Below are 19,140 nucleotides of genomic sequence, written 5' to 3'. Positions count from 1 at the left end.
TAAGTAGTAGTGAGGACGGGGCTCAGTACTTCCCATACAGTAAGTAGTAGTGAGGATGGGGCTCGGTACTTCCCATACAGTAAGTAGTAGTGAGGATGGGGCTCAGTACCTCCCATACAGTAAGTAGTAGTGAGGACGGGGGCTCTGTACTTCCCATACAGTAAGTAGTAGCGAGGATGGGTCTCAGTATTTCTCATACAGTAAGTAGTAGTGAGGACGGGCCTCGGTACTTCCCATACAGTAAATAGTAGTGAGGATGGGGCTCAGTATTTCCCATACAGTAAGTAGAAGTGAAGACGGGGGCTTGGTACCTCCCCTACAGTAAGTAGTAATGAGGACGGGGCTGATAAAGAGTCCAGCACAGATCACAAGATCTCTGGCGGGATCGACAGATATATAACTGATACATAAGGTGATCATATCTTCACCACATTCCTGTAGCTTATTCCATGTCACAGGGTGCGGTCAGTCAGTGGTGGTGTCGGTTGGGTGGGGTGTGTCAGTCGAGGGTTGGTGTCAGTCGGGGGGGGGGGGGGAGTGGTGTCAGTCAGTGGTCTCAGGGTGTCAGGGGGTGGTGGTGTCAGTCGGTGGTGGTGGTGTCAGTTGGGGGGTTGTCAGTCGGGGGTGGGGTGTCAGCAGGGCCGTCTTTAATATTGATTGGACCCTGGGCAAACATTTTAATGGCGCCCCCCCAGCTAGACTCAAAATGAGTTTACTGCAGAAGATCAGGTAGCGATTGTGATTGGCTGATAGAGGTTACAGCACATCATTTCCGCTTGCTGATTGGTTGCTAGAGTTTACAAAACATTACTGCTCATTAATTGGTTTCTAGAGGTTACTGCAAATCATTATTGCTCACTGATTGGTTGCTAGAGGTTACTGCACATCATAACCTCTGTGTCAAATTGCGGGTGTGGCTAAACTGCACTAGCATTGAGGGGTGCACTATGTACAGGGTGCATAGTTGAAAGATGTGCTACATACACACAGGGTTGAAGGGTGCACTATGTACAGATTGTAGCATTCAGGGGTATGCTAGGTACAGAGTGCAGGGTTGGGGGGGTGCTAGGTGCAGAATGCAAGGTTGAGGGGTGCACTATGTGCAGAATTCTGCATTGAGGGGTACGCTACGTTCAGAGTGCAGGGTTGAAGGAACACTATGTGCAGAGTGCAGGGTTCATGGGTGCGCTACATACAGAGTGCAGGGACAGGGGTGAGCTATGTACAGAGTGCAGGGTTAAGAGGTGCACTAGGTGCAGGGGGGGAGGGTGTAGAGTGCAGGTGGTGAGGGGTGGCTGCAGGGTGCGGGGAGGGGGGTGAGGGGTGGGTGCAGAGTGCAGGGAGGGGGGGTGAGTGGTGGCTGCAGAGTGCAGGGTGGTGGGGGTGAGGTGGGTGCAGGGGGGTAGGTGCAGAGTGTAGGGGGTGAGATGGGTGCAGGGGGTAGGTGCAGAGTGTAGGGGGTGAGGTGGGTGCAGGGATGCATGGCTCTCCTCCCCTCCAGATTCCATTACAGAGCTCCACACTCCACTCTCCCCCCAAGTACAATGTAAAACTTTCCTCCCTCAAAGATCCCCCTGCCCTTCCAGTACAAATGCTACTCACAGCATGTTGTCCAGTCCCTCGATGTCCATGCAGCATGCCAGTGTGAGGCAGCTTCCCCTGTGCAGATTCCCCTTCCCCTTCCTCCTCTGCTCTCACAGAGTGTGTGTGTGTATCAGACACTCCCCAGAGCGGCCATTGGGAGAGGAGCACTGTCACTTGGAAATACAAAAGCCGCACTTCTTTTTTTCCAAGTGACATTAGCAAGTAGCCAACATGCAACCAGCACCTGAGTTGGCCAAACTCCGGTGGGCAGTGCGGGGCTCAAAAGGTGGGCAGCACAGGGCCCTGGGCAGCTGCCCCTTTTGCCCCGCGTTAAAGATGGCCCTGGGTGTCAGTCGGGGTGGTGATGGTTGTCAGTCGGGGTGGTGATGGTTGTCAGTCGGGGTGGTGATGGTTGTCAGTCGGGGTGGTGATGTGTGTCAGTCGGGGGTGTCAGTCATGTCTTGTTTTGCAGACTATCATGGGCAGAAGGAGAGAACCGTTCACTAGTCTCTGATCTGCGTCTGTCAGTGGAAAGCAGACATTAGTGGTTGCCGTGGATGTGATGGACTCTTCAACCAAAACCAAGACGGCTCTGAGAGCAAACCGCCTCCCTGTGACCCCCCCTCCCCTCCCCCGGAGATTAATGGCCCTTCATATTGGGGGTAAGGTGTTCTCTGGGATCTCTTATGCTGAGCTGGTTGGAGCTGTTGATTATAAATCTAATACTGTCTGTATAGTGACTGACCCCCTCAGACCAAGACCCCCTCACTAATTCTAATCTGGGGGGGTTCACCTTCACTGACTTCACCCTTTTCCATACAGGAGGTACGAATGTATTTCTATAACTTATAAATAAAGTTTCGGAAAAAGAAATTGTTTCTCGGAGGTGTGAGCATCGTTTTATACCCAGACCCAGCGCCCGATTATCCCGATCGTTCACAGGAAGGTGACTGCGGCTGTGCCAGAGCAACCGTCATTGTGCTGCGATGAGTCAGGCTATTCATGGGCTGTATTGCATGGTAAGGTGGTTCTATCGGCTGCGTGAAGCCCCCCCCCCCCCATATCCGCACCTGAGCCCCCTCCGACCCAACGATGTTGCACGATGGCCTCGGCTCCCTTATTAGCTGAGACAGCAGCGGGAGCCCATTGGCTCCCGCTGCTGTCGATAACTTCCACTGAGCCAATGAGGAGAGGGGGGGGGAGCAAGTGTGGCTCTATGTGCCTTTACGGGTGCATTTGAGCACACAGTGGTGCCCCCCTAGGGCTTTCTCTGGGGGCACTGCTCGAGGGGGAGGAGCCAGGAGCGCCAGTGGGGAACCTGAGAAGAGGGGGATCCGGGCTTCTCTGGGCTAAACCATTACAGAGCAGGTAAGTATGACATGTTTGTTATTAAGAAAAAAAAAAAGCTTTAAAGTGGTTGTAAACCCTTACAAACCACTTTGACCTACAGGTAAGCCTAGATTAAGGCTTACCTGTAGGTCCAATAAATATCTCCTAAACCCACATGGTTTAGGAGATATTTACTAAAAGACAGCCACCGCTGTCTATGGCGCATGTGCTGTAGACGGCGGTGCGCAGGCGCACCATCGCCGCTAGCAGCGGCATATGCCGTTAGTGGCGGCTCCTGCATGCATGCGCGTGAGTGACATCATTGCTGCTCCGGCGCTGTGAGTGGCCGGAGCAGCGATACCTGGAAGAAGATGGACGCTCCGGACTACAGGGGACAGCGGTGACATCGCTGGCTCCTGTGACAGGTAAGTGACACATAATGGACTACTGTGCGATGCATAGTAGCCCATTATGCATTACCTTTGCAGGGAGACAAAAAAGAAGTAACACACATCAGGGTTTACTTCCTCTTTAATATCGCTTTAACACCTAAAAAAAAAAAAAAAAAAAAATGTATCCGGATTTTTTGTTTGTTTTGTTTTTTTGCAACGTATATTTAACCGCTTAGAGCCGGTTCACACAGGGGCAACACAACTTTCAACTTGACTTTTGTAGGCAACTTGGACATGACTTACAATACAACTTTAAGTTGCCCCAAGCCAGGCAACTTTGGCCGTGGCCAATCAGACAATGAGCTCTCAATAGGAAACTCCACGTCAAATTTAAAAAAAAAACGCGTGGGTTCCCCCTCTGGGAGCATACCAGGCCCTTAGGTCTGGTATGGATTTTAAGGGGAACCCCCTACGCCTACCCCCTGGCCGTTGGTTGTCAGGGTCTGCGGGGGGCTTATCGGAATCCGGGAGCCCCCTTTAATAAGGGGGCCCCCCAGATCCCGGCCCCCACCCTATGTGAATGAGTAAGGGGTACATTGTACCCCTACGCATTCACCTGGGGAAAAATGTCAATAAAAACACAACACAAGTTTTAAAAGTAATTTATTAATCAGCGCCGGGGGTCTTCTTCCGATGTTGGGGGGGGGGGGTCTTCTGATGACTTCTCCATTCTGTTCGGCCTCTTCTCCCAGTGTCTGGCCTCTTCTCCCGCTCTCCTGTGTCTTCTCCCGGGCTCCTCCGCTGTCTTCTTGCAGCTCTTTTACTAGCGGAGGAGCCCGGTCTCCTCCGTTCTTCCCTCTTCTTCCGATGTTGACCCGGCGCTGTCTTCCGCTGTACTGGCTTGTGCGACGTGCGCGGCGACTTATATACTTATAGAGCATGGTCACCGGGTGATGTCACACTGTGACCCCGCCCCTTTTTGACGTCACAGTCCCAGCATGCCCCGGGACGTAACGTCATAAAGGGACGGGGTCTCCGTATGACATCACACAGTGACCCCGCCCTAAACCTATATAAGTCGCTGCGCACGTCGCACAAGCCAGTACAGCGGAAGACAGCGCCGGGTCAACATCGAAAGAAGAGGGAAGAAGGACGGGGGAGACTGGGCTCCTCCGCTAGTAAAAGAGCTACAGGAAGATAGCGGAGGAGCCCGGGAGAAGAGGCCGGACACCGGGAGAAGAGGCCGAACAGAGCGGAGAAGTCGTCAGAAGACCCCCGACGTCGGAAGAAGAGAGAAGAAAGAAGAGGGAAGAAGGACGGAGGAGACCGGGCTCCTCCGCTAGTAAAAGAGCTGCAAGAAGACAGCGGAGGAGCCCAGGAGAAGACGCCGGAGAGCAGGAGAAGAGGCCTGAAACCACGAGAAGAGGCCGAGCAGAGCGGAGAAGTCATCAGAAGACCCCCCGACATCGGAAGAAGACCCCCGGAGCTGATTAATAAATTACTTTTAAAACTTGTGTTGTGTTTTTTATTGACATTTTTCCCCAGGTGAATGGGTAGGGGTACGATGTACCCCTTACTCATTCACATAGGGTGGAGGGGTGGGATCTGGGGGCTCCCTTATTAAATGGGGCTCCCGGATTCTGATAAGTCCCCCGACAGCCAACGGCCAGGGTTGTCGGGAAGAGGCCCTTGTCCTCATCAACATGAGGATAAGGTGCTTTGGGGTGGGGGGGCCGCAGGGTGCCCCCCTTCCCCGAAGCACCAACCCCCCCATGTTGAGGGCACGTGGCCTGGTATGGTCCAGGAGGGGGGGGCGCTCGCTCGTCCCCACCCCCTTCCTGACCGGCCAGGCTTCGTGCTCGGATAGGGGTCAAGTATGGATCTGGGGGGGACCCCATGCCGTTTTATCGGCGTGGGGGTTCCCCTTAAAATCCATACCAGACCTAAGGGCCTGGTATGTTCCCGGAGGGGGAACCCACGCCAGATTTTTTTTTATAAATTTGGTGTGGAGTTCCCCCTCAAGAGCTGATAATTCTGTGAGAGTCGCCTCAATATAGACATAGATCCGACTTGGAGGCGACTTCCATTGAAATCAATGGGTACCAGTCGCCTAGAAGTCGGATACAAGTAGTACAGGAACCTTTTCTGAAGTCGGAGCGACTTCAGTAGTGTGTATTAAGACGGCTCTCATTCACTTACATTGATTTTTACATGTAGCGCGACTAGGGGCGACCTGAAGTCGGATCTGAGTTGCCCCTGTGTGAACCGGCTCTTAAGCCCCAGAAGATTTACCCCCCCCCCCCCCCTCCCTGACAAGACCAATTTTTGTGCCCTGCGTTACTTTAACTGACAATTGCACGGTCGAGCAATTTTTTGAAGAAAACCCCCTTTTTTTTTTTTTTTTTTACTTTCCGCTATAAAACATCCAAAATAAATAAATAAATAAATAAATAAAAAATCTAAATTTCCCCATCAATTTAGGCCAATATGTATTCTGCTACTTATTTTTGGTAAAAAAATAAAATAAAAATCCCAATGAGCGTATATTGATTGGTTTGCGCCAAAATTATATAGAATGTCTACAAACTATGGGATATATACTGGAATTGTTTTTTTGTTTTTTTTAACTGGTAATGGTAGCGATCAGTGACTTCTAGCTGGAAAAATATTGCGGCAGACATATCGGACACTGACACTTTCTCGGGATCAGTGACACTAATACAATGATCGGTGCTAAAAATATTCACTGTCACTGTACTGATGACACTGGCTGGGAAGGGGATTAACATCAGGGGGGATCAAAGGGTTAACTGTGTGCATAGCCAGTGTTTTACTGTAGTGGGGGGAGGTGCTTGTAATAGGGGAAGGAATGGATCCATATCTCTGCCTTGCAGGAACGCGGGATCCATCCATTCCCTACTGGCGATCTGCCTGTGTACCGATCGATCAGCGGGTGCCGGTGGACATCGGGTGCACGGGACTCGCTCTGTGTAAAAATCAAGCAAGAAGAGAGAGCAGAGCTGTGGGAGGGGCCCAGACGACTCCACCCACTACGGAAGGGAGTGGAGACAAGACCAATTCCCATGCACAAGAAGAGAGCAGAGCTGTGGGAGGGGCCCAGAAGACCCCACCCACTACAGAAATTTACAGGAGTGGGTGGAAACAAGACCAGTCCCCCTGCACAAGGAGAGAGAGCAGAGCTGTGGGAGGGGCCCAGCATGCTCCAACCACTACAGGAGGGGGCGGAGACCAGACCAGTCCCCCGCGCAAGAAGAGAAAGCAGAGCTGTGGGAGGGGCCCAGAAGACCCCATCCACTACAGGAGGGGGCGGAGACAAGACCAATCCCCCTGCACAAGGAGAGAGAGCTGTGGGAGGGGCCCAGAAGACCCCACTACAGAAATCTATAGGAGGGGCGGAGACAAGACCAGTCACCCTGCACAAGGAGAGAGAGCAGCAGTGGGCGGTCTTTATTACAGATGCGGAGGAAATACACAAAGCACACGGAAATCCGGGAAGAAGTCACGTGACCGCTGGATTTCTATCGCTTGGATATCAGTTAACAAAGAAAATCGCCTTAAAAGATACTCAGTGGGGAGATTCACAAAAACTGGAGAGGGGAAAATCTGGTGCAGCTCTGCATAGAAACCAATCAGCTTCCAGGATTTTTATTGTTCATTGAAAAAAACTGAAGTCAGAAGCTGATTGGCTGAACCGGATTTTGAGCGCTCCAGTTTTAGTAAATCTCCCCCAGTATGTCTCGGCATCGGCCACCCAATATGTGTCTGATAGGTTTACTTTCAATGTCATCATCTCCATCTAGTGGCCATAATGCGGTACTGACCTGAAATACCTAATTCGGAAAATATACTGCATTGTGGCCACTAGATGGCGCTGACCATCATAGGAAATAAATTCTGGGGATTTTTCACAATGGCTGGAAAGGTGGCACAGTGAATATTTTTTTTTTTCAAAACTTATTGTTGGTAAAAGCTTTATAAATACCATAAACCGGATCCTTTTATACCAACAGCGGCAAATGTCATCATCGTCCATAAAGTGCTGCAACTACCGCAAACTAATTCACTAAATACACTGGGGCTGGTTAATGCACCTCAATACCGCGCCAGGCCGGAAGACGGCTGCAGAGCGGCCCTCTTGTTATAGGGGGGCCTATATGGATGTCCTCCCATAACAAGCCTCCCTCGCCCCCTGAGTCCTTAGGGTGAAGCTGAGCACAGATTGAGGTAAAGGTCCAATCATAGCGGCCCTCTACCATATGATCAGCCGTGTCCAATCACAGCGACCCTTTATCATATGATCTGCCGTGTCCAATCACAGAAGCCCTTTACCATATGATCAGTCGTGTCCAATCACAGCGGCCCTCTACCATATGATCTGCCGTGTCCAATCACAGAAGCCCTTTACCATATGATCAGTCGTGTCCAATCACAGTGGCCCTCTGCCATATGATCAGCCGTGTCCAATCACAGTGGCCCTCTACCATATGATCAGCCATGTCCAATCACAGCGGATCGCATGTAAACAAACTTGCTGGTTATCTGCATTTTATTTTCTCACACGTCTGTGTGTGAGGAACAGAGAGCCGATAACCGGCAAGGCTGACAGGGCACATTTACACTGATAAACATTGCAGCCCCATCAGTGGCCATCAGTGCAACCTCACCAGCGTCCATCAGTGAAGCCTCACCAGCGCCCATCAATGCAGCCTCACCAGCGCCCATCAGTCCAGCCTCACCAGCGCCCATCAGTGCAGCCTCACCAGCGCCCATCAGTGCAGCCTCTCCAGCGCCTATCAGTGCAGCCTCACCAGCATCCAGCAGTGCAGCCTCACCAGCGCCCATCAATCCAGCCTCACCAGCGTCCATCAGTGCAGCCTCACCAGTGCAGACTCACCAGCACCCATCAGTGCAGCCTCAGCAGTGCCCATCAGTGCAACCTCACCAGCGCCCATCAGTACAGCCTCACCAGCGCCCATCAGTCCAGCCTCACCAGTGCCCATCAGTCCAGCCTCATCACCACCCATCAATCCAGCCTCACCAGTGCCCATCAGTCCAGCCTCACCAATGCCCATCAATGCAGCCTCACCAGCACCCATCAGTCCAGCCTCATCAGTGCAGCCTCACCACTGCCCAGAAAAGCAGCCTCACCAGCACCCATCAGTCCAGCCTCACCAGTGCCCATAATTGCATTAGTGCAGCCTCACCAGCACCCATCAGTGCAGCCTCTTAAGTGCACATTAGTGAAGCCTCACCTGTGCCCATCAATGCCACCTCATCAGTGCCCATCAGTGCAGCCTCATCAGCGCCCATCAGTCCAGCCTCATCAGTGCAGCCTCACCAGCACCCATCAGTGCAGCCTCTTAAGTGCACATTAGTGCAGCCTCATCAGTGCCCATGAGTGCAATCTCTTAAGTGCACATTAGTGAAGCCTCACCAGTGCCCATCAATGTCACCTCATCAGAGCCAATCAGTGCATATCAATGCAGCCTCACCAGCATCCATCAATGCAACCTCTTAAGTGCACATTAGTGCAGCCTCACCAGCGTCTATCAGTGCAGCCTCACCAGCGTCCATCAGTGCAGTCTGATTTTGGGGGGATTTGTGGGTTTTATGCTAGAAGAGGTCATATGGGGAAGGGGGAGGTAATTTGTGCTAGGAGGGGAATTATGAGGGGTGCTAGGAATGGTGATTTGGGGGTATTTGTGCTGGGGGGGTGGGGGGGGGGGGGTCTTTGCTAGAAGAGGTGAGATGGTAGAGAGGTAAGGTATTTGTGCTAGGAGGGTATTTTTTTTTTTTAGGGGGGGTATTTGTGCTAGTAGGGATGATTTGGGGATATTTATTCTAGTATGGGAAATTTGAGGGAGATGATTTGTGTTGGGGGAGGCAGGGGATTCATGTTTAGAGGACAAGCATGCAGATTAGTGCTCACTTATTTTTACTTTTTTTTTGGGGGGGGGGGGGGGGTTTACTGACACATAATGCTCGTGTATCTTGAAGGGGGGAGGGGCTTAACAGTTTAGTATGTTTGCCCCGGGCTCTAGAGGACCTTGTCCCTGGACTTTAATTCAGGAATTTTGTGAGCTTCACTGTCCTATTGTTTTCTTAAAATGTTTTATAAAGTTTCATTGTATTCCAAATAAGGAGGGGGGGGAAATAAGGGGGAAAAAAAGCAAGAAAAATAACAAACAAGCTTTTTTTTTTTTTGGGCACGGTGCCCTTAACCAAGATGGCCGCCTAGCTGTAGGGGAGTACGTACGAGGAAGAACGTGGCCTGGGGACGCTTTTGTGACGTAGCTTTATTGAATCGGACCGTCTCAGCTGTTTGGGGCTTTGAAAACTTGGCGGTTACCGGAGACACCGAGCGGCGAGGTGAGGGTAGGCGGGTGTGCGGCCCCAGGGAGGGGAGGGGCGGGGCCCCCCTTCATCACCGAATAGAGTAGTGATGGGAAGTCCGGTATAATGGTTTCTTTTCTCCGTCGAAATCTGTTCCCCTGGCTCTGGGCTGAGATCGGAACTCCGCCTGTCCAGCCCTCTGCACTGCAGCTCTCCTCTACCCTGAGTGCAAATCACGCTTCTACCGTCCCCTGTACAATATTATTAGTCCATCCACACATTATATATAGTACAATATTATTGCTCCTTCTATCTATATATATATATATATATATATATATATATATATATACTTACACCTCCTACGTCTTCATCATGTTTATCCCCTCCTCATATTATTATTTATTGATATCCATTCTATTATTTTTAGACGCTGGAAATTCTCCCGGCATTGTTATTACTCCTACCACCTATAAAATATCTATCGGTATACACATCATCATTATCATCTCTTCCTATTATTTTATATCATTTATTTATTATTACACCTCCCTATTAATATTGTTAACCCTTCTCTTATTTTACATTATTATTACACCTATTATTTTTTATCTAATTTATTATTACCCCCTCCCAGTGGCAGGTGGTGCTGAATTTTTTTTTTTTGGGGGGGCGGAAACAAACTGAAAAATTCTGAAAAAAAAGATCATCAATTCCAGGCTCACCTTGCCATCGATTGCCACCACTGTGCCATCAAACGTAGCCACAGTGCACATCTGTTTCTCTGACTGCTCTACTCTTTGTATAAACCATCCTCACTCTTCTTTTTTACCCCAGACCCTTTCTGTCCAGGGGAAGCGGAATTTGATAGCAAACTGACTATTGCTGTTGGATTTGGTTCCCCCTCCCAGTATAGCTTCCACAGTATTTCTAGGGTTAAAAACACTTGTATATGTGGCCTCCAGCCTGGACAAAGCTGGCTTTTTTTTTTTTTTTGCAGCTAAGTGACACATAATGTGCTAGTATGCAATGCTCCAGCTATTCTAATATCTACAGCTATTTCTGAAGCTGAACAGGTAAAAACAAAATTATTCTACGGTATTAAAGAGGAAGTAAACCCTCATGAGTTTACTTCCTCTTTCATTCCCTGCAAAGGATAATGGACTACTATGCATCGCATAGTAGTCCATTATGTGTCACTTATTTGACACAGGAGCCAACGAAGTCACCACTGTAGCCCCCTCTCTCCTGCCACACCCTCTAGCACAAATAGACAGATTGATGCGATGGATGAATCTATCTATGGCCGCCACTGCCACCCCCTATTGACACTCCCAGCCTCTTTTCGGGTGCAGGGTGCCTGAATTACAGCAGAGGGAGGTGGTTTTGAAGCACCTGAGTAGAGCCATAGGCTCTAATAGGTGTCAAAAACATGACCTGCGAGAGCCATGCTGGGCGCTCGCAGGTCACTCAGCTGTGTTAGGAAAGCAAATATTCATTTGCTTCTCTAACACTAAATCGCCTCTCTCCGACAATCAGGTGCTCTGATCTGTTACTTATTAGCTGAAATGACAGGTGCTGTGATTGGATGCCTATCAGGCGTCCAATCATAGCAGAGGACAGGAGTAGACATTGAGGAGCTGTCCCACAGAGATAGGTAAGTACGGCCGGTGTGCCGGTGGGGAGGGACACACTGGCATCATTTGATATGGCACAGTGGCTGCCTTTTGGCACAGTGGGGCAGTAATGGATGGGCACAGTGGGGCTGCAATGGATGGGCCGGTGGTCTGACTCCTTTTTCCGAGGGAGAACTCCGCTGGCTACACTGATGCAACGGAGAAAACTCCGCTGGCTACACTGATGCAACGGAGGAAACTCCGCTGGCTACACTGATGCAACGGAGGAAACTCCGCTGGCTACACTGATGCAACGGAGGAAACTCCGCTGGCTACACTGATGCAACGGAGGAAACTCCGCTGGCTACACTGATGCAACGGAGGAAACTCCGCTGGCTACACTGATGCAACGGAGGAAACTCCGCTGGCTACACTGATGCAACGGAGGAAACTCCGCTGGCTACACTGATGCAACGGAGGAAACTCCGCTGGCTACACTGATGCAACGGAGGAAACTCCGCTGGCTACACTGATGCAACGGAGGAAACTCCGCTGGCTACACTGATGCAACGGAGGGGTAAGAAATTAATAATGTAAAATAATAGGGGGGGGTAAGGCCGCGTACACACGCGGGGACTGTTCGCTCAACTTTGTCCGTCAAACAGTTTCAGCGAACAGTCCGCTCAAAATTAGCATGGACCGACTTGCCCACACACGATGAACGAACAGTTTGCTGAAACCGTGCGCGATGACGTGAACGGCACGTACGACGGGACGGAAAATACAACGTCCTATACACTGCATTACAACTTTCGGCGTGTAAATCCTTTCTGAGCATGCGCGGAACTTAGTTTGACGAACAAGCCTACACACGAGGGGACTGTTCGCTGAAACCAAGTTTCAGCGGACAGTTTTTCGGAATTTCCGAAAAACTTTGTTTAGCAGACTGTTCGCTGAAACTGTCCGCTGAAAGCCCACACACGGGCGGACTGTCCGCCGAAACACTATTCAGCGGACAAAGTTGGGCGAACAGTCCCCGCGTGTGTACGCGGCCTAAGTATACATAATATAATTGCAAGGTTAACAAGAAAAATATAAAATAAGAAGGTTAACAAATAAAATAATAGGAAAGGTAATAATATATAATGTAAAATAATAGGAGGGTTAACAAATAATTTAAAATAAGACGGGGGTAAGATAATATAATATGTGGGAGGAGTAATAATAGGAGAGTCTTCATTCTGCCAGGTGATATTGTTGGACTGATAATGATAACATAATAATAATAGAGATCGCGTGCAGAACTTCCAGTGTCCATACCGAAATAGGTTTCCCCAGAAAACCGGGGACGTGCATGGGGGCAGGGGCGGTAGGAGGATGATTGGCATTCGGGGTAGAGTAGGAGGAGCAGCAGTGCAGAGGGCTGGAGAGGTGGAGTTCTGATCTCAGCCGAGAGCCAGGGGAACAGATTTCATTGGGAAACCGTTCTCGGCACAACACCGTTTTGTACCGAGAATGGTTTCCCATCAAAATCCACTTCCCCTGGACAAAAAGGGTCTGGGTAAGAAAGAAGAGCGAGGATGATTTATACAAAGAGAGAAGTCAGAGAAGCCATATACAAGTCTTCTCTTATATTCACCGACCGATACAGCTCCTCGCTGTAACTAGATGGGTTGTATAGCCTGCCATTAGCAGAACTAGGCAAAATTGTTACACAATACACAGAACTTTTAATCCCGCCCCAGGAGGGCGGACCCTGTGCTATCAATCCTCCTCACTGCTCCCAGCAGCTTCAGTTTTTATTTTGCCTAGTAAGGAGAATGACCTAGGAACCCTGCGGGCCCTCTCGGTCCATGTTTTTGCTGCTTTTTGCGCAAGATAGAAGATCTCAGGATCTTTCATCAACTGCCGGCTGGGTGACAGGCTGGTTAAAGAGGAAGTAAACCCTCATGAGTTTACTTCCTCTTTCATTCCCTGCAAAGGCAAAGCATAATAGACTACAATGCATCGCATAATAGTCCATTATGTGTCACTTACCTGACACAGGAGCCAGCGAAGTCACCGCTGTCCCCTGTAGTCCGGCGCATCCATCTTCTCGGTGGGGTCTCGCAGCTCCGCCGCTGTCGTTCGGCGAAGCCGCGATGTCACTCCCGCGCATGCGCACAGGAGCCGACACGCGCGGCAGCTCCGTCGTTGAAAATCCTGTGCTCAGTGCGCCTGGGCGCCGCTGTATACTGCGCATGCGCTGTAGAAAGTATAGGTTTAGGAGATATTTCTTGGACCTACAGGTAAGCTTTAATCTAGGCTTACCTATAGGTCAAAGTGTGTTGTAAGGGTTTACAACCACTTTAATGATATTGTTGTAGTCTCCCCAGTCCGGCCATCAAACATGAGCAGGCCGCAGCTAAGGCTCGGCAGGCCACGACATGCCTTAGCTCCAGAGGTGGTCGTGAGCTTCAATGCTCCAGGGTATACATATGACCAGGCTACTGCTGTCTGTATCACAGTATACCAGGCCAACAGCTACCCTGTAACTGCGCAGGAGTAGGTCTGTGATGGAATGTCTCCCAGCTCTTCAGGACTGGTAAGTACGGCTCTCCCTGCTTCGGTGGGGTGAGCGGCTGGGCATTCCCTGGGGGGGGGGGGGTCAATTCGGGGTCCACCTCACCTCCCTATTTTCTCTTCCAAGTCCCTATCACCCCTTCTTCCCCTCTCTGAGGGGGGTGGCTGCATGCACTGTGTGTGTGTCTCTCGCTGGTTTCTCACCTGTGGGGGCTCTGTGCGGCTGGCGTTGGTCCTGGTCCCGGTCTGGGGGGTCCCAAAAGGTGTTTGTGGAGGTTCTGGCTGTAGGCAGGCAGCACGTTTTTATTTTTTGTTCTGTCACCGCATGGTGCCGTCCGGCGGCCATCTTGGATGGGGGAAAGCTGGTATTCCCCTGGTGAGCTTCAGCAGCCATCTTCTGTTGAATCTCCCATTAGTTGCATTGGCTGCCATTTTCTTGAAGCCCGAGCACTTTTTTTTGCCGCTGTTCTCTTGTGGCAGCATTACATGTGCTCTCACTTGCTGTTTCCTGTGTCCACTGTGTGTACAGGATGCTGGATGGCTCTTTGCTGAACGCTAAAGCTAGCTCTGCAGAACTTTTCATCGCTGTTTATAGCTGCTGCTGCTGACAGTTTTCTGCGAATTGGGAGAGCAACAGTCCTCCCCTGTCTGCATGGAGCTAGCAGACCAGCTAGTGCAAGGCCTTAAGTATGTTTGTGATGCGTGTGACGGAACCGATCCCTACACTCCGATTGAGTGCTTCAGTCAGTATACCGCTTCCTAAGTCTGAATATAGAGATCAGATATTCCAACCGCTCACAAGCACAAAGCAAGACGACACTCGCTTAGCTGCTCAACATGGACTCCTTTATTAGAACCAAAATGCCAAGTATTTATAATACAGTAGAAGACTAAAACCTAACCTAATTAGCATGAGCTAATTATCTAAATCAACACTCAGACTAGTTGACTGAGGGATAAGACTTTTCGGCTCCTAGCTCGCTAACAATTCAATTGCAGGTTAATTAGCACAAACAACAAAACAATAGGTGAAATACTCTTTAGAATCTGTGTCAAGCCAGGCTAGACTCATTTACATTATACAAGATACAGACAGGTGGCTGGAGGTGATATTAGTATCTAAGAGTTTGTGTCCCAATAGTGTGATTCAGTCTATTGCTAACATGGCATTTACATATACAGAGCTCACAAAGAGCACCGTTCCCCCAAATGCGAGGGCCCATAATCACAAGGCAAGAGGCTCACATTCAGTCCCCTCCCAGAGCCTCGGGTCCCAGCTAGGTCTGTCACAACACAAACCTACATACTCTCCCTCTGTTATCCGAGGCTTCAGTGTCAGTTGTGGTGCTGAGGGGCCTCATTTGGCTGAAATGCTGGTCTGCTGACCAGGCATCCAAGAAAGCCCTGATGGATCTTCCGTTCCTTGGCGAGCGGCTCTTTGGATGACATTATTAAGAATGCCACTGGTGGTAAGAGTACACTACTCCCACAGGCCAGGAAGGCTAAGGAGCCTCGCCGCAGGCAAGTATCCTCTTTTTACGCTCAAAAGCGGCTTTTTCGTCCGCTCGGTGCTTCGGCAAAACGCCCACGGATGGTCAGAAGCGTCCCTGGAACGCATGAAGGTTTGCCCCCACCAACTTTTCGGGTGGGGGGTCGTCTTCGGAAGTTTGCAGCCCGGAGGACCTCCCGGTTATCCGACCAGTGGGTCTGCGATCTGATTTCCACAGGCTACAAGATAGAGTTTTTCTCTCTTGGCCACCAAACAGATTCTTCCCCTCCAGCATACCCGGTTTGCTTGGAGGTCCTGTTTGGGGCGGTAAGGGACTTGCTGAATCAGGGGGGGATTGTACCGGTTCCGGAATCTGAGCTCTTCCAGGGGTTCGACTCATCTGTTTGGATGTACCCCTTCCTTCTTGGGAACCACAATCTTGGACTTGAAAGCCCTCAATCACTTTGTAAAAGTGCAGAGGTTCAGAATGGAATCAGTTCGCTCAGTAGTTGCTGCACTCCATCAAGGGGACTTCCTGACGTCCTTGGACATCTAGGATGCTTACCTACACATACCCATTTGCCTTCGGCATCAAAAATTTCTGTGTTTGGCAGTCGGGGAAGCCCACTACCAGTTTCTGATGCTTCCTTTTGGCCTGGCATCAGCCCCCCAAGTCTTTACCAAAGTACTGGCTCCAGTATTGGCGTTGCCGAAGCAACACGGGATCGCGATCGTGGGTTACCTAGACGATCTCCTCCTGAGAGCATCTTCCACCTCAGAATTAGAGGAGCATGTGGCGATCACCTTGCAGACCCTGTAAGACTTTGGGTGGCTGTTGAACCTAAAGAAGTCGGTGGTTGTACCGACTCAGCGTCTAGAGTACCTGGGGTTACTATTGGACTCCAGGGAAGCAAGGATTTTTCTTCCCTCAGACAAATTGATGACTCTCAGATCGGCGGTCAATCTACTGATGAGCCGCTAGTGGTCGTCGCTCCGCTTTTGCATGCGAGTGCTGGGGCTCATGGTAGCCTCCTTCAAGGCGGTACCTTATGCCCAGTTCCACACCAGTCCTGCAGAAGGAGATTTTGACAAAGTGTGACAAATCTCTGTTGTCCCTGGATAGGCAGATCCAGGTGAGTCAACCAGTCATGGACTCCCTGATCTGGTGGTTGAGGTCCCCGGTGATTCAGTCCGGAAAATCGTTCCTTCCTCTGACATGGACGGTGATCACCACGGACGCCAGTCTGTCCCGCTGGGGTGGAGTGATGGGGATTCAGTCGGCTCAGGGCCTCTGGTCGCGGGGGAATCCAAGTTGCCGATCAATCTGTTCGAATTGAGAGCAATCAGGCTGTGACATGGTTGATGAGTCTTCAAGGGCGTCCAATCAGGATACAGTCAGACAATGCCGCGGCTGTGGCGTACATAAATCACCAAGGGAGTACAAGAAGCTCGGGAGGTCGCTCACATACTTCGGTGGGCAGAGCGACATGTGCCGACCCTGTCGGCCATTTACATCCCGGGGGTGGAGAACTGGCAGGCGGACTATCTGAGTCGACAGATGCTGGACCCAGGAGAATGGGCATTGCATCCGGCGATATTCGGGCTGCTGTGCCTGAGGTGGAGCACACCAGATGTGGATCTATTGGCCTCCTGTCTCAATCGGAACATACCAGGATTCATGTCCAGGGCCAGAGATCCGTGGGCAGACACGCTGGTGGCTCCATGGTTTCAGTACCAGCTGATCTACGCCTTTCCTCTACTAAAACTGTTGCCACGCCTGCTGCGCAGAGTGGATGCCAAGGGATCCCAGTAATCCTGGTTGCCCCAGATTGGCCTCAGCGGCCCTGGTACGCAGACCTGGTGCTTCTGGTGGCGGACGCTCCCTGGCGACTGTTGCGAGAGGACCTCCTATCTCAAGGTCCAATCTTTCACACTGCTTTACCATCGCTGGCTTTAACGGCATGGCTGTTGAAAGCCAGGTGTTGAGGAACAGGGGTCTCTCCGACTCTGTGATTCCAACTATGTTGAGGGCACGGAAATCTTCTTCCAGGAAGATATACCATCGTACTTGGAAGGCCTAGATCTCCATGTGTGAGGAGAAAGAGCATGGATGCCACCCTTTCTCTATATCCGGGATCCTGCTGTTTTCTTCAGCAAGGTGTAGACCAGAAGTTGCTGTTGAGCACCATCAAGGGGCAAATTTCAGCTCTGGCTATCTTTTTCCAGCGACCCCTTGGCATCTCACTCATTAGTGAGTACCTTTGTTCAGGGGGTGCGACATGTAGTCCCTCCGGTGCGTCCTCCGTTACCTCCGTGGGATTTGAACCTGGTGTTGGCGCTTCAGAAGCCGCTGTTTGAGAATATCAGGGAGATTCCCTTGTTGACCCTTTCACAGAAAGTGTTTTTTCTAGTGGCCATCACATCGGCCAGGAGGGTTCCGGAATTGGCTGCCTTGTCATGCAAGTCGCCTTATGTGGTCATCCGCAGGGATAAAGTGGTGTTGCGTCCGCAACTGTCCTTTCTACCAAAGGTGGTTTCGGCTTTTCATATCAATGAAGACGTTGTCTTACCATCGTTGTGTCCTAAACCGAAGCACCTCAAGGAGGTGGCCCTTCACGCACTCAACATGGTTAGGGCTCTGAAGGTGTACTTGTCTGCCACAGCCCCCTTTTGTAAGTCAGACTCGCTGTTTGTTTCGGTGGCTGGTCCTAAGAAACGCATGGCGGTCTCGTCGGCCACCGTTTCCAGGTGGATCAGACAGATTGTAGTACAAGCCTACGCCTTGAAGGGGCAGGTACCCCCCTTTCCAGTCACAGCCCACTCTACAAGAGCAATCGGAACGTCTTGGGCCTTCCGACACCAAGCGTCTGTCGCTCAGGTTTGTAAGGCGGCGACCTGGTCGTCTGTCCATATGTTTACCAAGTTCTACAAGGTAGATGTCAGTGCATCGGCTGATGCCTGTTTTGGCCGCAAAGTTTTGCAGGCGGCCGTGTAGTTGCAATTTAGTTTTTTTCAATGGTTTTTCGATTAAAAACGCAGTACTGTTTTGTTAATGCACTGTTGCATTACTTTCGCAATGTGGCGGTCATGGGGATAACTCCTGTTGAGGATACCCGGTTATATGGTGGAGTTTTTCCACACACCGCTGTTTTTTTGTGGGTTCAGTTTCACTAGTTCCCACTTGCCATGGTGGATGAAGTTTTTATGCTGTTTTTTTCCCACCCCTCGTTTGGCACTGCTTGGGGATGTCCCATTTAGTTACAGAGAGGAGCTGTGCCGGTCAGGGAATATAAGAGAAAATAGCATTTTTGTACTCACCGTAAAATCCTTTTCTCTGTAATTCATCAACCGACCCAGCGCCCACCCCTCCTTTTCTCTGCGTTTATACTGCTTGTTGATGTACTGAAGCTGCTGGGAGCAGTGAGGAGTATTGATGGCACAGGGTCCCGCCCCCCCTGGGCTGGGATTAAAAGTTCTGTGTATTGTGTAACAATTTTGCCTAGTTTCTCCTAATGGCAGGCTATACAACCGATTTAGTTAGGGCCGGTTCACACTGCAGGCGAGGCGACTCCGACTTGCCTCGCCGCGACCTCAGCGGCAACTTGCAGATGACTTCTGTATAGAAGTCAATGCAAGTCGCCCCGAGGTCGCCCAAAAGTAGTACAGGAACCTTTTTTCTGAGTCGGAGCGACTCGAGTCGCTCCTCTCAGAACGGTTCCATTGTACAGAACGGGGGCGACTTGCGAGAGCGAGGCGAGTCGTGTCGCCTCGCATCGCCCGCTGTGTGAACCGGCTCTTACAGAGAGGAGCTGTG

This window comes from Lithobates pipiens, unplaced genomic scaffold, assembly GCF_037356315.1.
Source record: "Lithobates pipiens isolate NorthernLeopardFrog02 unplaced genomic scaffold, aLitPip1_a1.2 Scaffold_1, whole genome shotgun sequence".
NCBI lineage: Eukaryota > Metazoa > Chordata > Amphibia > Anura > Ranidae > Lithobates > Lithobates pipiens.
The sequence above is the reverse complement of the archived record's forward strand: the minus strand, read 5'-3'. Positions refer to the sequence as shown.